This window comes from Coregonus lavaretus (assembly GCF_964263955.1).
Source record: "Coregonus lavaretus genome assembly, chromosome: 12".
Taxonomy (NCBI): Eukaryota; Metazoa; Chordata; class Actinopteri; order Salmoniformes; family Salmonidae; genus Coregonus; species Coregonus lavaretus.
Genome location: NC_139999.1, coordinates 39,138,686 through 39,163,185, shown reverse-complemented (window position 1 = coordinate 39,163,185; position 24,500 = coordinate 39,138,686).

Genomic DNA, 24,500 nt, shown 5'->3' with positions numbered 1-24,500 from the left:
AACGTGCCTCCCAGTGTAAAAAACAGCAATGAAACAAAACTGAGAGATATTATCAGACCTCAGTGTAAAATTTTACACTATTAGAAGTCCCGACATATAAGCCTGGCAGCACTGTGAAACCTCCTTGCCTTCTTATATTAATGTTCTTCAGGTGGGGCCGTTTCATTCCAAGAGTTGTTTTATTCAGTGATCTGTATGGTTTATTTGTCCTGTTTCATTTCCACAATGGTTTACTGAGCCCCTTTATGGAGAACCTTCTTGAGGCCCCTTCTCAGTTTATAGGATTGTTCCTGAGCTAATGAGAAGCATCCAGCTGCAGATTATGTGTGCTGACGCTGCCTGGACTGTGAAATACAATCCGAATGCGTATGTGTCTCAGATGGTATTTTTGCGTCTCAGTTGGTATATGAACTCGCAACGTGTTCCAGGGCTTCAGTGTGCTACACACATACCAGTCGGCGCAATAGCTCTGGTCCAGGGCGTTATTGCGTTAGTATTGTAGTGGTCGAAGTTGGGAGAGTTAGCTAACTAGCTATGTGTTCAGGATGAATTTAGTTTAGATCATTTTTGGATACAATGTTAGTGCCAGAAATCACTACAATCAAGCAACCACTGTTGCTTGTACTTTAGCTGTCACCTTGATAAATTAGCTACACTAGCTAGTAGCGCTAGGAAATATACTGATAACCAACACCTTTTGTCTAGCCGCTAGCTAGTAGCTTCTAATTCTAAATGTAATTTCACCACCTGTGCTGTTGGTGGCAATAACGCACCATCCTCTCTGGTACCATTTGACATCCTGTCTCGTCTCATATGTCTCACAGCGTCTGTGGCCTGAGAAGGTATCTGCTGGAGCCAGACCCTATTGGAGCTAATGGACCTTAGATTGGATTCTGCCATTGTGCTAGGTGAGATGATTTCTCCTTTTTACTGCTGTGCCACATCTCTCCACTTGCCTAATACATTATGGATGGAGTTTAAAGCAGTGCCATGCCCAAGCTCTCTATCGCTTATTAAAACTGCTCTCAAAGGCGGGATTAGAAAGCCGGAATTCAAGTTAGTCCTGGTGCTTTGCTCCATAAGAGCGTTCTATTGACTGTTGATTCATCCAAGCCAACAAGTGGTGCTGTGGCGATGAGCTAAGGCTAATGTTTCTTCTGTAATTTCCTGCACAAATCATCTAAGAGTAACTTCGATGAGCTGAAGAGTCATACACTTTGGGATGATTTGGGAATTACATTGTATTGGCTTATCCACAGTCCATCAGGATGAGACCATAATGAAATGCTCCTCGCCACACACTGTAACAAATGATACTGAGATTCAATCAAAATGACTTGTTTTATCTAGCCAAGTCAACTAAATTTGCTAAATTTGGTGAGATGACAAAAAAAAATACGTTTAGTAGACTTCAGCTCACTCAAAATGTCAAAACGAATTAAATCAAGTAGAGTTAGCAAAATAAATATGTTTTTTCAACTTAGATATTCTCAACCATGAAGTCAAAACAACTGAAGTAACACAACAGTTGTGTCAACTGAAATGTCAAGTTTAGATAACTACAACTTAGCAAATTGTCTGAACTTATGAAATCAAGTTGAATGAGCTAAGAACTACGTGTTTACTCAATTTAGAAATGTATAACCATCAATACAAATCTACTGAAGCAACATAACAGTTGTGTGGAGCTCATTAGAATAATACCCAGCATGTTTTGCAACCGTTTATTATTTACATTTACATTTTGGTAATTTAGCAGATGCTTTTATCCAGAGCGACTTCAGTTAGTGCATTCAACGAAGGTAGATAAAGAACCACATGTAAAAAGTAACAAGTAAAATGTTTCTGTAACCATTACTGAGAATGTCATTGTAGTTAAAGTGTTCTGTTGGTTGGGTTACATTACTAAGTGTCCTGCCAGTTTTGAAACTGCTGTAAAACAGCACACATGATCAAGACACAGATGGGGGTTTAACAATCCCTAAAGAAATCTCTATTATATACTTTATTGGGTTAGGGTTGTTTTGTCAATGTATATATGTCTACTTAATTTGATAGTGTGTTAGATTAATTGAAAATATGAAGTCATTTCAAAATGGAAGCTAGTTGGTTCTACTAAAACCTAAATTGATTCAACTATAAATAGTAGGTTACAGTATATTAATAAACAGTAAAGTTGACTTTACTTTCTATTATTAGTCAAAATAAATTTGGTGTAAATTAGGATAGCTTTAAATGTATAATTGATAGAGCATGAAAAAGGCCATGCACATTTACAGTGCATTCGGAAAGTATTCAGACCCCGTGACTTTTTCCACATTTTGTTACGTTACAGCCTTATTCTAAAATGAATTAAATAAATGATTTTTCCTCATAAATCTACACACAATATCCCATAATGACAAAGCAAAAACAGGTTTTTAGAAATGTGAGCAAACAATGAAAGCTTAAAATAAGAAATACCTTATTTACATAAGTATTCAGAACCTTTACTATGAGACTCGAAATTGAACTCAGGTGCATCCTGTTTCCATTGATCATCCTTGAGATGCTTCTACAACTTGATTGGAGTCCACCTGTGTTAAATTCAATTGATTGGACATGATTTGGAAAGGCACACACCTGTCTATATAAGGTCCCACAGTTGACAGTGCATGTCAGAGCAAAAACCAAGCCATGAGGTCGAAGGAATTGTCCGTAGAGCTCCGAGACAGGTTGTGTCGAGGCACAGATCTGGGGAAGGGTAACAAAACATTTCTGCAGCATTGAAGCTCCCCAAGAACACAGTTTGGAACCACCAAGACTCTTCCTAGAGCTGGCCACCTGGCCAAACTGAGCAATCAGGGGAGAAGGGCCTTGGTCAGGGAGGTGACGAAGAACCCGATGGTCACTCTAACAGAGCTCCAGAGTTCCTCTGTGGAGATGGGAGAACCATCCAGAAGGACAACCATTTCTGCAGCACTCCACCAATCAGGCCTTTATGGTAGAGTGGCCAGACGGAAGCCACTCCTCAGTAAAAGGCACATGACAGCCCGCTTGGAGTTTGCCAAAAGGCACCTAAAGGACTCTCAGACCATGAGAAACAAGATTCTCTGGTCTGATGAAACCAAGACTGAACTCTTTGGCCTGAATGCCAAGCGTCAGGTCTGGATGAAACCTGGCACCATCCCTACGGTGAAGCATGGTGGTGGCAGGATCATGCTGTGGGGATGTTTTTCAGCGGAAGGGACTGGGAGACTAGAGCGCTCAAGGGAAAGATGAGCGGAGCAAAGTACAGAGAGATCCTTGATGAAAACCTGCTCCAGAGCGCTCAGGACCTCAGACTGGGGCGAAGGTTCACCTTCCAACAGGACAACGACCCTAATTACACAGCCAAGACAACGCAGGAGTGGCTTCGGGACAAGTCTCTGAATGTCCTTGAGTGGCCCAGCCAGAGCCTGGACTTGAACCTGATCGAACATCTTTGGAGAGACCTGAAAGTAGCTGTGCAGTGACGCTCCCCATACAACCTGACAGAGCTTGAGAGAATCTGCAAAGAAGAATGTGAGAAACTCTCCAAATACAGGTGTGAAGAAGACTCAAGTCTGTAATCGCTGCCAAAAGTGCTTCAACAAAGTACTGAGTAAAGGGTATTTATGTAAATGTATATTTTTTAAGTTTCTTTTTACTTTTTTTTATTTATTCTAAAAACCCATTTTTCTTTCTCATTATGGGGTATTGTGCGTAGATTGATGAGGGGAAAAAATGTTTTAATCAATTTTAGAATAAGGCTTTAACGTAACAAAATGTGGAAAAAGGCAAGGGGTCTGAATACTTTCCGAATGCACTGTACCTGCCAGATTCATCTTGAAAACCTCCCAAAAGCTTGAAAACCCCAGGCTTGTAAATTATTTTATTTCAGTTTACTAAATTGTTTTTTCATGATTCGTTTTTGTAATAGTTTCAGTTTTAGTTTACTATAATAACCTTGGTCCACAGTGTATACACGTAGTCCCCTGTGTATGTTATATATATATTATTTCTGTTTTTATTGTCACATACACAGGATAGGCGCAGGGAAATGTGTTGTTTTACTGGGTCAGCCATACAGATTTTTCACCTTGTCGGCTCATGTATTTTTCAACGCTCTAACCTCTAGGCTACCTGCCGCCCCATAATAACTACATACTTTTTTCTCAATCAGGTAGATATAAATTAGTGGTTTGTCTCCTGTTGTCACCAAGTGACTCTCAACTGAAACATTTGAAACTACTCACTAGAGACCCATAACAATGTTATGATACAAATATGATACTAATCAGTACAAATGGGAGATACCAAGGTATAGATCCTTGAGGCATTCCCAGAGGAAAAAACAGAATATTATGTTCTGTGTGAAAGGCTACAACCTGTGGGTGTTTGTGTGTTGTCCATCCACCAGGTGCATGGATTTCCGTGAGCATGCATATATACGTGTCTGTGTGCGTGTGTTCCAACATGCTTGTGTTTTGTTGTGTACATACACTACATGTCCAAAAGTATGTGGACACCCCTTCAAATTACACCCATTACTGACAGGTGTATAAAATCAAGCACACCGCCATGCAATCTCCATAGACAAACATTGGCAGTAGAATGGCCCGTACTGAAGAGCTCAGTGACTTTCAATGAGGCACCGTCATAGGATGCCACCTTTCCAACAAGTGAGTTTGTCAAATTTCTGCCCTGCTAGAGCTGCTCCGGTCAACTGTAAGTGCTGTTATTGTGAAGTGGAAACATATAGGAGCAACAACGGCTCAGCCGCGAAGTGGTAGGCCACACAAGATCACAGAACGGGACCGCCGACTGCTGAAGCGAGTAGCGCGTAGAAATCGTCTGTCCTCGGTTGCAACACTGACTACCGAGTTCCAAACTGCCTCTAGATGCAATGTCAGCACAAGGACTGTTCGTCGGGAGCTTCATGAAAAGGGTTTCCATGGCCGAGCAGCCGCACACAAGCCTAAGATCACCATGTGCAATGCCAAGCATCAGCTGGAGTGGTGTAAAGCTCGCTGCCATTGGACTCTAGAGCAATGGAAACGCGTTCTCTGGAGTGATGAATCACGCTTCACCATCTAGTAGTCCGACGGACAAATCTGGGTTTGGCGGATGTCAGGAGAACACTACCTGCCCCAATACATAGTGCCAACTGTAAAGTTTGGTAGAGGAGGAATAATGGTCTGGGGATGTTTTTCATGGTTCGGGCTAGGCCCCTTAGTTCCAGTGAAGGAAAAGCTTAACGTTACAGCATACAATGACATTCTTGACGATTCTGTGCTTCCAACTTTGTGGCAACAGTTTGGGGAAGGCCCTTTCCTGTTTCAGCATGACAATGCCCCCGTGCACAAAGCGAGGTCCATACAGAAATGATTTGTTGAAATCAGTGTGGAAGAACTTGACTGGCCTGCACAGAGCCCTGACCTCAACCCCATCAAACGCCTTTGGGATGAATTGGAACTCAGACCTAATAACCCGACATTAGTGCCCGACCTCACTAATGCTCTTGTGGCTGAATTGAAGCAATTCCCCGCAGCAATGTTCCAACATCTAGTGGAAAGCCTTCCCAAAAGAGTGGAGGCTGTTATAGCAGCAAATTGGGGACCAACTCCATATAAATGCCCATGATTTTGGAATGAGATGTTCGACAAGCATGTGTCCATATACTTCTGGCCATGTAGTTTACGTGTGTGTCTGTCTCCGAATGTCCTCCTCCTCTCCTCCTGATGTGCAAAACTCACTGTCCCTTTTGATTTGAGCACGGTGATCTGGCTAAGACTGGGCGCAAACACACGGATTAGGCCTCAGTGGCCTTGATAACACTCTGATCAAAGTGCAACCCAGCTCCTACAGCTAGGGAGAGAGAAATATGTTAAAGAAATCACCATGCCAGCCAGGCAACCACGAGTCCCCAATTTTATCTCCACTCACAGGCAGGAGGAGATTGTTCGTCTTTATTTTCCCATTTTCAGCCGGCTCGCTGTCAATGTCTTTACGGAAAATTCTCAGCAATCAATCTTCACATGGTCCTCCCAAAGCAGCTGGGGCCAAAACAAAAGCAAAGGCCACAGAGGCTCCGTTCCTAATGGGCTCTTAGTTTTCTTTTCCCCTGCCTTTTTTCTTTATGTCTAGATTTTTCAATAGCTTGATCTCCTCTCATTTTCTCCTCAACTGAAATAGAAACCAAACCAACAAGTTTCCCTCTGCAGTTGGACAATCCAGGCTCTTTTACATACACCAGAGTGGTTCATTTCTAATCCATACAGTCCTGTTACCCTCATTGAAGAATCAGATCAATTTACAACAATGGTTTAATTAGATCTCAGAGAGAGATAGAGAGAGAGAGTGAGAGAGAAGAGAGAGAGAGGGAGAGAGAGGAGGGATAGAAAGGGATGAGGGTGGTGAGATGAGATGAGCACAGCAACCTTGAAGTTCGGGAATCCTGAGTGAAACATGATGGTGCCGTTCCGGTGTTTATCACCTCGGACTAATTAATTAATGTTCATTTGCTGATTTCGCCGGGGTAACAAATGGCACCATTGCATCCCGCACCACTGAACTTGACCTAATGAACGCACAGACTCTCTTGTTTTTCACCATATAGTTGTTGGCTTGGAAAATAAGAAGGAATGAATGTTAGTTAAATCCACAGTATGCTCCCTATGACACAAGAGGCAATGAGCACTGGTGTTATTCAAGTATAGATATTATAGATATGTAGTTGGATCATTCTGTAACACCAGTGGTAGTCACTAATATTTCTGAGGGAAACACTTTTGTGTAAAACTATAATTGCTTACTAGTTTTAGCGCTGTTGTAAAGCTTTCATACGACTGATGTTACATATGTTATTACATGTTATGACAGTAAATAATTAACCCTAGGACTGTCATGACACATGACAGCAAAACAATTGGCATTTGGATAGCAGGGGTGAAGGTGAGGAAGATCATTGATAAGCAAGATAAATGTTGCAGTTCTTGAAAATATTGTTTGAATAATAGCCACGATACAACATATAATATTTGATGGCACCTTACACTATGCCAAATCCCTCAATACTGCAGGGAGACTGTGACATGACAAGACCAGTCCATTTGGGAAGGGAGAGAAGAAGAGAAGGAGAGAAGGTGGATTCTCTCACTCTCAAAGCAGATCAGAGGGGTGGATGACAGACAGGCCGGGAAGGTGGTAGAGAAGAGGGGGAATGAGAGATATATGGAAGGGAAAGAAAGCAGAGAGAGGGCCCTGATATGATTTTTTAGACGACAGAGCCCCTCAGCAGAGAGAGAGGGAATAGCAGGGACACAGACAACAGAGATGGTAGCAGGGACTAGGAGGAACTAAGCTCCAGGCACGTGCACAGATAGGGTTCTACCTGTGCCCAGGCACCTGACCCTTTGCATCCCACTCGCGTACTGCCCTTTTGGGTGGTGGTATAATTATTATTTTTTTGTATACAGTTTTTGTCGTTGTTGTTCTGAACACATAGTCATGTCAAGTTCTCCACCCCCCACTCCTACCACTACCCCGGTTGGTCTGCCCTGTACGGAGCTCACATGCACCTTGTTCTGACTTAAGGGAGTACAGCTATGACCGGAAGTGACTTTTTCATAGCATGTTAGGAGAATTTACGCAGCAGTTTAGGATAATTCACGTGGCAGGTTGAGACTTTAAGGTTAGTAAAAAGGGTTAGGGTTAGCTAAAATGCTCTCCTTACCTACTACGAAAAGTAACTTCTGGTTGTAGCTGTACTCCCTCTAGTTACAACTCAAAAACAAGGCATAGCCTACAGTCGGGAACCGGCAGCAAATTTGTCAGTGAACATTATGCAGACAAAACAGGCCTTTTGCAATATTTCAAATGCAATCCCGTGAAAACCACAGAGATAGATAGAGGACACATCTTTGTATCTGTGCCATTATAGCGTCTGTGACAGCATGGGCAGCGCCATTGAGACTATCTCCATTTTAAAGTAGTCAATTTTCTTCTTCTTCATTGGCTCATAGGAATCCCGACCCAGTTGACTACTTTAAAATCGTGGAAGCTTTCAACGGCAATGTCCATGTTAAAATGGGTTATATCAATGATGAGTCCTATATCTGGGGTACCGCATGCGTTGCAGTACCTCAGAGCTCTCCAGTTCACCCCCTTCACTCACTCACTTTTTGTTCCAGCACCTCCCGATTTACAAATTAAGCACTGAAGACAGGTATTCTAGACTCTAGCTGATCACCATATACTAAAATATCCACACAAGCCACTAGCCAGCCATAATATCAGGAGTTAGAAAATTATGAATATTAGGCTATATTATGAAGTTATTATTTAATAGCATTGAAGATAAATCACAATCAGTAAAACATTATATTGAGCTAGCTAACTAGCAGATTTACATCAATCAATGATCAGTTGATAGCCTACCCTCTTTTCCCGATGTCAATCATAACTTTAGGAGGCACTATATCTAGATTGCATGTGATGAGTGAGTGTGTTGTTGCAGATGCTAAAAAAAATCCCCCCCAAAAACGCTACAGATGCAGTTAGTATGTTAGGAATTTCGAGATATGAATTAGAGTTCATTTTGAGCACCTGCCCCTCTGAAAGGTCTGTGCATGGCTCTACTAAGTTCTACTTCAAAGAAAAAGGTCCAAATCTTTTTTTCTTTTTTTTTACAGATTATTTGGACTATTCAGGGTGCATGAGTCTTTTTTACAGAGTCATAATACTGCTCAGGGATACATAAACCTCTGACTAAGGAAGTGTGTCAACAGGAAAATGCCCTCACCGCAGGATCACTTTTGATACCTGTTAGTATCCCTCCATACCCATTTATTTACTTAGTAATAGACCTACAATGAGGGAGTATGGTATCAAATCCAGACACAATTCATACAGAATTGCACATTACAACGTTAGTAATCTAAAAACAGTTTCTAGCAAAACTTTGTCATTATCAGAACTTTGTCATGATCAGAACTTTGTCATTGTCACAAGCCATTTTTGGTGCTTATTATGTCAATATTATGTTTGTGCACGAAGATATCAAGTAGAGTGTGACCAATGGCTTTTGAGACAACAAACCATGTCCAGCCATGACGTTTCTACGGCAGCTCTGGTGCCACTGGGGATCCAAGTAGCGACTCAGACCATAACAGTGCACTATATAGGGAATAGGGTGCCCTTTGGGACGCAGACATGATGTAAAAAGAAACCCCGATGTGACATCATAATGGGTCCGCTGGGGGTCAGGGGGGTCAAGTCGGGGACTAGGCGCGACACCCTGACACCAACCTCTAAAATGGGAATCAATGCCCCACATTAACAAGCCTTTCTATTGATGAAACTTAAGCCATTGGGGGTCTATTTCATTAGTTTAAATGTGTGGAAATCTTACAGACTGTGGCTTTAACCTTAAAACTTAAAACTTAAAACCCATATTGTATTGCATTGTACCATAATACAAAAGCATAATGTATTGTAACAAAATACATTGAAAAGCGTACAGTGAGGGAAAAAAGTATTTGATCCCCTGCTGATTTTGTTGCCTATGACCCCAAGAACACCATCCCCATCGTCAAACATGGAGGTGGGAACATTATGCTTTGGGGGTGTTTTTCTGCTAAGGGGACAGGACAACTTCACCGCATCAAAGGGACGAAGGACGGGCCATGTACCGTCAAATCTTGGGTGAGAACCTCCTTCCCTCAGCTAGGGCATTGAAAATGGGTCGTGGATGGGTATTCCAGCATGACAATGACCCAAAACACACAGCCAAGGCAACCAAGGAGTGGCTCAAGAAGAAGCACATTAAGGTCCTGGAGTGGCCTAGCCAGTCTCCAGACCTTAATCCCATAGAAAATCTGTGGAGGGAGCTGAAGGTTCGAGTTGCCAAACGTCAGCCTCGAAACCTTAATGACTTGGAGAAGATCTGCAAAAAGGAGTGGGACAAAATCCCTCCTCAGATGTGTGCAAACCTGGTGGCCAACTACAAGGAACGTCTGACCTCTGTGATTGCCAACAAGGGTTTTGCCACCTAGTACTAAATCATGTTTTGCAGAGAGGTCAAATACTTATTTCCCTCCATTAAAATGCAAATCAATTTATACAATTTTTGACATGCGTTTTTCTGGATTTTGTTGTTGTTATTCTGTCTCTCACTGTTCAAATAAACCTACCATTAAAATGATAGACTGATCATTTCTTTGTCAGTGGGCAAACGTACAAAATCAGCAGGGGATCAAATACTTTTTTCCCTCACTGTATATTTGTGGAACAAAGGGAATCTTTTTTGTTACTGGTTTTGGAATGAAATGAAATGAATAAACAATCACTTAATTACAGTTTTTTCCTTGTCATCCCTTTGAACATGTGCTGCTCTTAGTCTGTTGTGTGTGTGTGTGTGTTCTGTGTCCGTTTGCGTACTGTGACAACAAAAATAACAATTTCCGTGCAAACGGAAAATAAACATAAATTATTTTATTTTAGAAAGCAATGTTGGGAGTGACACGTGACACACAAGGCTCTGTAGTATTTGTCTCTCTCTGCGTCATTGTTACAGGTTTGTCACCATTCTGGCAGCTGGACGTAATAAATTCTGGGAGACCCTGGAGCTCAAGGTATCTTCAATAATTGATTAGACTACGCATGCTGGCAGCCAGCTTGCCAGATACTAGCATAGAGGAAGTCACAATAATAATGTGTGTGTGTGTGTTTGCGTGTGTGCGTGTGTGTGTGTTAGTTCATGTTCTTGTGTGAGGTTCTTCCATCAGACCATACTGTATATTCCATATGAAACATCAACAGCTTATGTGGCAGACGTACAGTAGTACACCTACACATCCAGATGTAGGATCATAATTTGATCATCCTGTTTTAAAGGAAATGTTTTACTTGTTGTGTATTTAAGGTTGAAAAAGTCTTCTGAAGTTTGTAATTCAACAGACTTGATTTTCCCTTAAGAAAAATGTATCAACCCCTACAAAAATGTCCATTGATTATAATCCACATAATAATTAACATTTCCGGTTGCTTCAGGATTATTTTCCTGCACTTGGAAATTGGATCAAATTAACATGAAATAAAATGTTATTGGTCACATACACATATTTAGCAGATGTTAATGTGGGTGTAGCAAAATGCTTGTTTTCCTAGCGCCAACATCTGTACACTGATATAGGCCTAAACACTTATTTGCATCTATAGTGTAATCCTCTCAATGGCACACATGGGCAAAGGGAATCATTCCACTGGTCAAACAGAAAGTAGAGAAGGACAACGCTAAGGCCCAACTAGGGAGCAACAATGACTTAGCAGGGTATTAGCAGCTGAGACCTGTGGAACACGTTTACTTTTGTAGTAAAAGCACCTAAGTGACATCTTGTCTATAAAGAGGAGTGTTAGGGGGTGCTTTCAATGGAATATTACATCCCATATTTCAAGAACTTGTTAAGAAAATGTATATATAAGTCCCAAGGCTAGGGAGATTTGTTACCAGCAAGTCCATTAAGTCTGAAATACATTGCTGCGCATTGGACACTGTAATCGGCCACTAGGAATTTGAGCCATAGCATGTATGCACCTATAGGAGGAACCTACACGGATAACTCACATGAACTGTCCAGAGCCATTAAAGGGAAAGGGAAAGGAGTGTATTGAAGTGTGGTGGTGGTGGTGGGGGTTGATGAATCAATATATTGGATGATAATATATAGGAGGGGATGAGATGAGTGTAGAATGGCGTTCCATCAGGGAGCCATCACAGGGTTTTTTCTATTGAAGTTGGAATTGGGAGCCATTCCTCAAGGAATCTATAGAAGGGCTTTATGCCTCCCCTGTGGCCATGTACAGTATGTACTCATTCTCATCCCCTCTCTGGGTCTTCTTCGTTTCATGCACTTAGCCTTGAAGGAGGACATTAGGAATAAGCAATACTGCAATAGGGCTCTGGTTATAAGTGCTCTATATAGGGAATAGGATGTGGGATCCTGAGTGGCGCAGCGGTCTAAGGCACTGCTAGAGGCGTCACTGTATCACAACCGGCCGTGATCGGGAGTCCCATAGAGCGGTGCACAATTGGCCCAGCATCATCCGGGTTAGGGGAGAGTTTGGCCAGGGTAGGCCGTCATTGTAAATAAGAATTTGTTCTTAACTGACTTGCCTAGTTAAATAAAGGTTAAATCAAATAAAAATAAAATGTATTGGTTTCCACAAGATAGCACAGCCACAAAGTCAAAATTGGCTATATTGTAGAAATTCATGAAAACAAACATTTGCTTTTGGGTCTTAATCTAAGGTTAGGGTTAGGCATAAGGTTAGCAATGTGGTTAAGGTAAGGGTTAACGTTAGGTTTAAAATCTAATTTTAAGAAGACAAATTGTAGATATAGGTGGGGTTTATGACTTTGTGACTGTGGTAACTAGTTATGACCGTATTTATCAACCAAATAAAATGGCCACCCTTCTCATTTCCTCTTCCTGCTCAGCCCACTCATAGGAAACAGCACACCTGCAATACAGTGATAGAGCAGAAACCTCCTCCTTCCTTCCCTCTCTTTTCCACAAGGAGTTCCCGTCAATAATTACATTCGCCCACTCTCTCCCTCTCTCTCCTCTCGCTCTCCCTCTCCTCACCCTCTCTCTTTCATCTCTCTCTCTCCTTCTCTTTCCATCAGTTGTGTCAACACAACGCTGGTCCCTTGATACCCCCGGGCTACGGAACCTTCCCTGGTTATGAAACTCCATTGTCAACCCCCTCCCTTCCTCCCCCTCTCTTCTCCTGCCCTGTCCCATTACAATGACAACAACAGATAAGAATATTTATTATCTGCTCTCCCCACTCCCAGTTCCCAGTCCTCCTCCTCGTCCAACCATCATCTCTCCAGGGATCGCACTGCTCTCACTCTCTCACTGTCGCCCTCAAAAGCCTCATTCAGTTAATTAAAAAAAACATCAACCCATGGCCTCTGCATTTTTTTCTATCAGTTAAAATGAAAGAACTGCCAGTGCCAGGGCACGTCTCCTCTCTCCTCAACTCCCTCTCTTCTCTCCTCCATTTTAATTTGTATTGCCCTTTTTTCCGGCCATTTCGGAAGAAGGGAGGGCGGGAAGGAGAGAGAGAGGGCGCGAGAGCAGAACGTTTGCTTGTGATAAGTGCGAGCAGAATGGACATCTCCCTTGTTTATTGGCTTTTTGAAATTCAATCCATTGTCTGGGATGGAATGAGATAAAGGCAAGGAAATAGAGAAACTCTTATCACACTGACTCAGTGAAAGGAACTTTCTTTTTTCTGACGCCCCTTTGTTCTCGGTGCATTTGTTGTATGTGCACCGCTACATCCGGATAAAATGCATTTCATTCAGATGATTATTCGGAAGCGGCTAGCGGCTACGCTACTTACTTTTGTGCCTGTTCAATGTGTGCAGTCAACACATTTAGAGGAAGGAGACAATCGAGTATGGACACACTTGTCTCTAACGATTAGACTTAGCCCATAAGTGTCATGTTAGTGGAATAACAGTACTATTTATTTTCCAAGTTAGAGACAATGGATGAATTTACGACTGTATCTTTGACCAAAATGTTGGAACACAATGGCAAACACATTATACTTTGATGTTGGACTAGACTATAAAGTAACAAAAAGGCCTGCACAAAGATATGAAAAGGCCTGCACAACGATACGAAAAGGCCTGCATAAAGATACAAAAAGGCCTGCACAAAGATACGAAAAAGCCTGCACAAAGATACGAAAAGGCCTGCACAGAGATACAAAAAGGCCTGCACAAAGATACGAAAATAACTGTATAAGAGAGGTGGCTCAGTGACCAATGTTTGTTTCTGTACTTTCTCACCCAGAATCTAAGTATAATGAGATGTGTAGATTTCATCTAGATTTCAACACAGCATCATTATTACATCAAGCCTAAGAACACATATCTTCCACCCTCTCTCAGGACCTCTTCCACCCATTGATTAAGAAGTGTATCTGAGCTTATAGCCTGAAGGGTTGAATGGATGCACATAGTGGTAGGTGATAGGAAGGTGACTATATAGACTGATCAGGAGGATGAGAAGAGGAGAGATGATGCAAGACGTTGCAAGAGGTGTCTCAAAGCATGAAATGATTAGCGCAGATGGACAGAGATATTTGCATTCTCCGGAGATTCAAACTAACATTTTTAGCATATTTTAATATATTTAGCGAGGAAGAAGAGAGTGAATACACCTTACATTAAATAGTCTTAAAGCCACAGTCTGTAAGATTTTAAGTAATGTTATTTAAATAAATGCAGGCCTACCCCTTGATTTTGAGTGTTTCTTGATTTTGAGTGTGTGTGTGTGTGTGTGTGTGTGGTTTAGTTTTACTATCCTTGTGGGTACCAGAAGTCCTCACAAAGATAGTAAAAACAAGGAAAATTCTGTCAAGTGGGGACATTTCGCCGGTCCCCACAAGGAAAAAGGCTATTTTAGGGTTAAGGGTTTGGGGTTAAGGTTATGGTTAGGTTAAGGATTAGGGGTTAGGGAAAATAGGATTTTGAATGGGAATAAAATGTTGGATAATAAAACAAATGTGTGCGTGTACGTGTGCGTGTGCATGTGTGTTTGTGTGTCTGTGTGTGCATAGGTATGCAAGTGTGTATGTAAGAATGTTTGTTTGAGTGTGTTTAGTAAGTATGTATGTGTTCGTGGAGCCCAGCGACAGCCTGCTGCAGTAATGAATCCGGGCTGGGATGGCTCTGAGGATGGGAGGTGGCAGATCATAAATAATCATTTATCCCGCCGTTCCTCTGCTCTGCTCTGCTTCGCAGGCCACTGGGTAGAGAGACGGGCAGGCAAGCGGGTCGGGTGTGAAACGGCGTGAGGCAAGTCACAGCTGCACTGGCCAGATCACACATGAGCCCTCCCCTCATACCCTACAGAGACAGGTAGCTGGATTCAATCAAACCTGCCTTATCAAGGTTCATGTGGTATCTCTGTTGACATGACTACTGGCCACACAAACACAAGTGTGTGCACACACACACACATTTTTTGTTGTCAAAAATGAAAGCATCTACCTGTGAGGAAGGAATTAAAGGCTATACCTGCTATTTTTACAGTGCCCAAAACCATGTGTCAGTTTTGTTTGACTATGAGTGATGTCTGAATGTACAATGCTTTTCCTGGCTTTAAAATAAATCACATAGACAGGTTTCATATAGGAAGGTACAACAAGATACTGTACAATGACAGATTAGGAAAACAATACATTGAGAAGAGAGTGAGATACAGAGATACATGGATAGATGAGGGTAGAGATAGGAAGAGATGAAGAAGAGAGATGAACAGAGAGAGAGACCGATGGGGTGATGATGAGAGTTGTAGAATGAAAAAGGAAGATGCAATAAAGAGAGACGGAAAGTAATGAAAGGTAAATGAAAATCAAAGCATGACTATATTGTTATGCGTGTTATTTATCTTTTAATCAATACCTAACTTCCCATTAACTTTTAATATGTACTTCCAATTGAAGCCTGAAATTAAATAGAGCTGGAGGAAATCAAGAGCACCTAACTGGAGAGCCTGTGTGGAAATTCAGTCATAAACACTGTCGGCCATTACTGGGAAAGGAATAGAGGCTATTGGTTTGTGAAGGAAGAAACACACTCATTCTGAAGGCAGGGGCAATGGGTGTTTGTCATAGCCTACATACAGAGTCCATATAAGAACATACAGCCTTTTTGTCATAAATATGGTCTCCATATTAGGACTTACAGCATACTATAATGCTATGCCATGATGACATTGACGCACATGTATCACAAACATGCATGACAGTATATGTGAAAGAGCACATGGGGGCTGTAGAAGTATCTAATTTCAACTTCTGATAATTGGCGTGAATTATTTTTAAGAAAGTAAAGGAAGGGAATGAACGTCTTTCTTGAACACAAAAAATATAGTCCCTCAACGTCCCCTATATCCCCATATACGCTAAGTCGCAATTTTCCCCAACTCTGTTGTGCATTTGAATACGATGAAAGTTGTTTTTCAGACTTTTCTGAGTGAGAGTAAGACTGCAATGAAACAGAATATCACAGAACTCCAGTGCATTATTAAAAAGTAGTATAAGGCTTGCATGACACTGAGAACCTGTTTCCAAAGGATACAGTTTGTTTCAAGGGATCAAGTCTTCCTTTCTCTCTCTGTTCCTTCTCTCTCTCTCATCCCCCCCCCCCCCCCCCACCCCCACCCCCCCTTTCTCTGTCTCTCTCCGTCGCTCTCTCTCATTTGTTATAAAGACTAACCACCGCTCCTCTCCTCAACACTCACGGAGCAACATTAATCTACTCTCCACCCTTCTCAGTGTTCTCCACCCGAGCGAAGTGAATAAGGCAGGGAGTTGGAGGGAAGAGGAAACGGCTCTGATTTAATTAATGGCTTCTGCCGCTACGCTAGCCCACGGCTGACTACGTCGCTCAGTGGCGTTTATGATGTATACAATTACATTACGGAGGAACACCACCACACACAAAGCCTAACCAGCACACCTTGGTTCTTCTATTCTCTACTTCAGAAGCTCCTTTTTATTTCTGTGTGTTATTGAGACTTTCTTGCACGCATACACACATGCTCACACACACAAACCAGTAGATAAAAGAGCCTTGCTAAGACTTTGAACCATCTCCAAGATATGATAACCTAGATTACACTTCCCAACTGATGATATGGAGAGAGAATGGAGCCCAGAATGCTCAAATGAGCCACACAGGATTTCTGAGGTATAATTTAGCACTCCGGCTATAGTGTCGTCGTGGTGAGCTAGAATTTAGCATTTAGCCCAAGGAGGTGCTCAGTTGCAAGGTAGCATTTAGCTGGGTTAAGTGTCGAGTTCCGAGCTAGCGTACGTTTAACTCTGTGGAGACGACCTGTCAAGCCCTGGCCTCCCCTACCTGATTAATGAGACCTCAAACTGTCGCCCTGACCCCTTTCCTCCCCCTCCCTCCTTTCCTTCCTTCCCTCTTTCACTCTTTCTTCTTCTCGCTACAGCTGCGTCGGCTGCCTCCCTCCAGCGACTGCCGGCATGCCACCGCTCTGTTGCACAGCTCAAAATCTGCTGAGTAACTCCTTAGCCCCCCCTCCTTCTTCCTCCATCCCTCCTTCCTGCTCCTCCCTTACTCTACCCGTCCTGGGCTTCTGCGAAGGGGAGCTGCTGATGTTATGCGGCTCACAGGACTTGCCCGTAAATGAACTCATTTTTCATCCTGCCTCCCCTGTTAATGACTGGCACTTTCCTCACACGGGGCGACTGGAACTCTGAAGAGCGGCCAGAGTGACAGAGCACCATTCATCTGCAGTCCACACGGTGCATGGGGAGGCAGGGCCATATAGGACAGACGGACGGACGGACGGACGGAGGGACAGACAGACAGACTGACGGACGAACGGACAGACTAAAGCAAAGACACGGTTGGAGGGAAAGACTGACAGGGGAATATTGTTAATTTCCACATAGAAGGGCAATATAGAGCAGGGAGGGAGAGAGAGAGAGAGAGAGAGAGAGAGAGAGAGAGAGAGAGAGAGAGAGAGAGAGAGAGAGAGAGAGAGAGAGAGAGAGAGAGAGAGAGAGAGAGAGAGAGAGAGAGAATTAAAAAGAGAGGGACAGTGAGGTAAAAAGAGAGGGACAGTGAGGTAAAAAGAGAGGGACAGTGAGGTAAAAAGATAAGGATAGTTAGATGGACACACATATCCCAAGTCATTATCACATGAGAGGAGAGCGTTGAGCAAGGCCATAGAACAAACTGGCTGATTCACTTAAAATCGAAGAGAAACAGACAACAAAAAAGACAAACACTCCGACAGATAGACAGACAATTAGAATGACTGACTGACTGACAGACAGACAAACACACAAACAGGGCCGGCCTTAGCCTTCTGGTGGCCCTGCCATTTGTGTCACTGCCATTTGTGTCACTTTGCAGGTAGTTCGGCTCTGGTGGCAGGTTCAACCTGAAAATGAGTGTCCTGAATAGCATGTGTGATAAGTTGGAAAGATCGATCCAATCCCTTACCAGAGGCACCCTGCATGCGGCTTTATGTCTTTATGTTTTCCTAATAGAAAGGCTGCATTATGAGTATGTATGAAACAACAACGAGTAAAGCTCACCTTTGATCACATTTGCAAAGTCGCCCTTTCCTCTCTCTGAAATAGAAAACATGTTAGTAGTCAAATGTTTTAAATGAATAGCCCAAAATAATCTGCACAACAGACAGTGAATAAAAATGCAGGTGTGTGATGGAGACCAACACCCCCCGCTGTTGGACACAAACCTAATTGCAGCGCCACTAGTTCCCCACTATTACATTAGCTGTTGGTGGGATGATGAATCACAGAGGTAAAACAATACTATTATGGGATAGACTGTGACTCAGGTCACAGAGTTGGCACTGCAGGGAAGAAAACAATGTTACGCCTGGAATCTGAATGCAGGATTAATTATAATTAAGAACTGCGTTTCTGTTTGTTTTACTATGTATACTATGCTGTGCTCTGGTATCATGGGGGTATAGTACGCATCCCAAATCACCTCCTATTTCCTATATAGTGCACTACTTTCTCATTATAAAGGGAATAGGGTGCCATTTGGGACGCAGCCGTGGTGGCGTTTTCCTTTGGGAACAGTTCAACAGGTTCGCCACCCCACAGCATTGTGAATCTGGCTTTCATGGAGGAGCTTGCTATGTCTAGAACTATACTGTTCAATACATTCAAATAAAAAAATTTCTGAACATTTTTCTGTGCTTTGTAGAAAGTCTTATTAACCCTTTACACTCGTGGGAATTGCCCTACAGTGAGCTCCAGAAGTATTGGGACCGTTTTGGCTCTGTACTCCAGCACTTTGGATTTGAAATTATACAATAACTATGAGGTGTGTGCAGACTGTCAGGTTTAATTTGACGATATTTTCATCCATATCGGGTGACCAGTTTAGAAAATAGTGCACTTTTTGTACATAGTCCCCCCATTTTAGGGGATCAAAAGTATTGGGACAAATTCACTTATGTGTATTTAAATAATCAAAAGTTTAGTATTTGGGCCCATATTCATAGCACGCAATGATTACATTTGGATGCATTTGCTGTTTGTTTTGGTTGTATTTCAGATTATTTTCTGCCCAATGGAAATGAATGGGAAATAATGTATTGTGTCATTTTGGAGTCACTTTTATTGTTAATAAATATAGAATATCTTTCTAAACACTTCTACATTAATGTGGATGCTACCGTAATAACAGATAATCCTGAATAAATCGTGAATAACGATGAGTGAGAAAGTTACAGACCAGTGGAGGCTGCTAATGGGAGGACGGCTGGAATGGATGGCATGTATTTGATACCATTCCACTCATTCCACTCATTACCACGAGCCCGTCCTCCCCAATTAAGGTGCCACCAACCTCCTGTGGTAGAGACGCACTAATAAAGTCCCAAGAAAAATGTGTGGAGTCTCGAGTCAAGTCCAAGTCATGCATTCTAAGAGAAAATCAAGTCAAGTCATATGTTTTTTCAAGTCAAGTCTCAAGTCAAGTAAAATATATCGATAGGCCTACATGCAATGACTTGTTCAACTACAAATCTTTGTCTATTTATTGTGGCAACCAGACAGCCCTTTTAATTAATTTATCTACAACACATTTTGATTATGTAATAACTCATTTTAACAACAAATTCCAAATGCAAGCTTCATACTGTAAGTAAACAATCAATTTCAAGCAATTTTTACATTCCAAAAAGACCAATAGGCCTATGCTAATAATTGTTGCTTGTTGCCCCATTGCTGGAGAGCTTGAAAAGTAAACTGTTCATATTCTTGATCACAATATTTTTTTTGGAGCTGCATAATTATGGCAATCCTCTCTCCCTCAATTTGACGTTTGTGCTGCACCCGATTGCAAGTGCAATACTATCTCTGGCTGCATGGAGAGTAGCCTAATCCACATAGACTCTGTGCCACAAAATCTATGACAAAACATTACGAAACCAGGCCAGATCATTTCAAGTCATCAGTCTCAAGTCAAAGTCGAGTCCCAAGTCAAGTCTCAAGTTACTTTATTTTCTATCTAGTCGAGTATCAAGTCATCAAATCAGACTCAAGTCCAAGTCATGTGACTCAAGTCCACGCCTCTGCTAACTGGTGTCTCTAAGTGGCTACACACCTCTCCAAAGTATGCATAGTTCCTAAGCAATTTCAATGCACTTTTATAACTCAAAGTAGAGTCTTCAACTATAAGGTACTTATAGCTCTCCTAGCTGTGCGATTGAGGAATTAGAGCAAGCACACTTGTAGTTGTTTCATTTCAAACACAACCGTGTATCCCCGCCATCACACAATTACTGTTGTTGTTTATGCAATCCAAAAACGGTCCATCATAAATCACAATCTGGGTCAGGTGGGCATGATTTGAAAGGTTGTTCTATTGCCAACATGACTAGCTAAGTTATAAAACACGATATTATAGTGTTATGCCTTCAAAAGGCAATTCAGAGGAACAGATCGTAATTTTGGTGCGCATAGAAAGGAGTCATGAACGCATTCAGGTGCGTGTTCTGCAGCGAATTTTCTTAAACAAACATAGGCTCATTCTATTCAGAACAACCCAGGGTGTGATGCCATGTAACTGTACATCAAACATAGTGATCATAAACGTTGACACTGTATATGACATGAGTTTTATGATATGGAAATGTGAAGTGCTTATTTGGACTCATGTGTGTTTGGCTTGCTTGTATGACAACAAAACATTATTTATTCTAATCCTCAATGTCTCAACTTTCAAAATACATAGAGTCATCTTAAATTTACAGCATTTTCCTCGCTCAGACAACAAAATATATGCAAAGGTTGCCCAATTACCAGGAGGGATAACTTTCAAAATACATAGAGTCATCTTAAATTTACAGCATTTTCCTCGCTCAGACAACAAAACATATGCAAAGGTTGCCCAATTACCAGGAGGGATATGGGCAACGTCTTGTCGTGTGCGATGCTCAAGTTCAGAACTTCTGTCAGTCAAAACCCATACAGCGCTGTGAAGCGCAGAGCCAGAGCTCTGATGTTATGTATAGCATGCTACTTTACAGCTCCTACACTCCAATTTAGGCGCTTATTAGTGCCCAAATCTGCCATTTTCAACCTGTATACGGGTACGAGTGTAAAGGGCTACAGCTTTTGAGAGGGGAGTATCTATCTTATTTTCACTGCGTCATTATGTTCTTTTCGCCCTTATTCACAACTTATCATTTTGTAACTATTTCTCTATCGAATGTGACACTCTACACACTTCTTCCACACAGATGAGTGTAGCTGAAGCATTTCAACATGTTTGATGCCAGTGGGAAGGATTGGAGGGATGGATGGAGAGAGAGAGAGAGACAGAGAGAGAGAGACAGAGAGAGACAGAGAGAGAGAGACAGAGAGAGACAGAGACAGAGAGAGAGACAGAGACAGAGACAGAGACAGAGACAGAGAGAGAGAGAGAGAGAGAGAGAGAGAGAGAGAGAGAGAGAGAGAGAGAGAGAGGCTCGCGCCAGCACAGTATGGCAGATGGAGTCAGCTCACAGTGACACCAGGCTATGAAGCAACACCTGGAGGAGCCGGGCTGGGCAGCAACACTACATCTCTGGCCATCATCAGGATGAGGGCTGAGTGCTCCAGTAGCCGACAGAAGTGTTGGCACCAGGGCCACAGTGTGGGCGATGCCAACACAGCTCTCTGTGCCCAGTGCCAAAAAGCAGCTCTGAAAACATATCAGTTCGGACTGGAGTGAGAGGGGGAAGTAGAGTAGATTTATAGAAGAAGGAAGGAGAGATACTTAGGGTACTATAGAGTAGTACACTATCCTGTATTATAGAGTAGTATACTAACCTGTATTATAGAGTAGTATACTAACCTGTATTATAGAGTAGTATACTAACCTGTATTATAGAATAGTATACTAACCTGTATTATAGAGTAGTATACTAATCTGTATTATAGAGTAGTATACTAACCTGTATTATAGAGTAGTATACTAACCTGTATTATAGAGTAGTATACTAACCTGTATTATAGAGTAGTATACTAACCTGTATTATAGAGTAGTATACTAACCTGTTATATAGAGCAGTATACTAACCTGTATTATAGACTAGTATACTAACCTGTATTATAGAGTATTATACTAACCTGTATTATAGAGTAGTATACTAACCTGGATTATAGACTAGTATATTAACCTGTATTATAGAGTAGTTACTAACCTGTATTATAGAGTAGTATACTAACCTGTATTATAGAGTAGTATACTAACCTGTACTATAGAGTAGTATACTAACCTGTATTATAGAGTAGTATACTAACCTGTATTATAGAGTAGTATACTAACCTGTATTATAGAGTAGTATACTAACCTGTATTATAGAGTAGTATACTAACCTGTACTATAGAGTAGTATACTAACCTGTATTATAGAGTAGTATACTAACCTGTATTATAGAGTAGTATACTAACTTGTATTATAGAGAAGTATACTAACCTGTATTATAGACTAGTATACTAACTTGTATTATAGAGTATTATACTAACCTGTATTATAGAGTAGTATACTAACCTGGATTATAGACTAGTATATTAACCTGTATTATAGAGTAGTTACTAACCTGTATTATAGAGTAGTATACTAACCTGTATTATAGAGTAGTATACTAACCTGTATTTTGGGGAACATTTCTATATATGAGTGGTCTTACTGTGTAACCATCTCAGTAAAACAAGGAAAGGAGGTGTGTATCTTTGTTGCCCATCCGTATCCAATGAGACTAATTCTGAAGGGGCCTGAGGAGGTGTGTGTGCGTGCGTCATGCATGGGCACGCTCCTCACACTCATTTCCATGTCAGTTTGCATGCACAGCTGCTACAAACGACACATCATATCATGCTACAAGACAATAAAACAAAGCCAGGAAAAAACAACTGTATGAAAGCAAACCAGATCTGCCATTATGTCAATTTCAGATAAATTCTCTGTCTGTAGGTCATGCAATTTCCTGAACAATAGACTATAGCACATTACGAGAAGATACCAAGGCAACAGTTTGAAAAGCGGGACTGTTTGTAAAGGTTGCAGGTGGGGAGATAAGGTGAGTGTAATGGCGGCACAGTGCAATCTGCTTTAATCTTGCTCAGGGAAGAATCTGTCTTTTAGCCAATCAAACCCACCATAGAAATGTGCATGCAGTGAATGCAGTACTAACTAACTACTGTCCATCCCTCACTCTACAATTGAGGGCAGTCTACCTGATGTTTTGTAAGCCTACAGAACCAACAACTACTCTACGTTTCTATTAGGCTAATGAAATAAAGGGCACGTTTATAACATGTTAACCCCATATTCCTCTGCAGCCCTGCCCCTTCCCGGCATGCAGCTCTCCTCTCCTCTCTGCCCTCCCAGTCGGAGCGCGGCCAGTCAGAAGTCATTACACCCTCTATTAACTCTCGCTCAGCTTCATTAGGCATGCAAATTGAGGAGGGACGGCGACTTGAAAAACTTTCCCCCGGCTGCCTCTCTTTCTTTCACTTTTTCTTTCTTCCCTCCATCTCCCTTCACTATACCCGTTCGCTCTTACACACTCACCAATGTGAGCGTCTACTGTAGTGTGTGTGCGTATAAACACACTTTCACAAACACTCTCAAATGTATACCATTCTAAACTCCCCCCAGGGCAGTGAACAGACCTTTGGTGGGGCAGGTGCTCAAAGTGAACAAAGGGTCTAGTTTGATGTGCAATTCGTTACCTTTAAAGTTACAAGAGATAAAGGAGACAAACGTTATTTTTTAAATGCCACCAATCAAAAGGGCACTTTTTCATAGTAGGGCAAAAAGAGGAGGTGATCCAACACCCCTAGAACCCTATCTGTACACGTGCCTGTCTCCCCCACTAAACCCAGTTGCTCTTATACACTCGCCAACGTGAGCATGTACTACAATGAGGGAAAAAAGTATTTTATCCCCTGCTGATTTTGTACGTTTGCCAACTGACAAAGAAATGATCAGTCTATAATTTTAATGGTAGGTTTATTTGAACAGTGAGAGACAGAATAACAACAAAAAAATCCAGAAAAACGCATGTCAAAAATGTTATACATTGATTTGCATTTTAATGAGGGAAATAAGTATTTGACCCCCTCTCAATCAGAAAGATTTCTGGCTCCCAGGTGTCTTTTATACAGGTAACGAGCTGAGATTAGGAGCACACTCTTAAAGGGAGTGCTCCTAATCTCAGTTTGTTACCTGTATAAAAGACACCTGTCCACAGAAGCAATCAATCAATCAGATTCCAAACTCTCCACCATGGCCAAGACCAAAGAGCTCTCCAAGGATGTCAGGGACAAGATTGTAGACCTACACAAGGCTGGAATGGGCTACAAGACCATCGACAAGCAGCTTGGTGAAAAGGTGACAACAG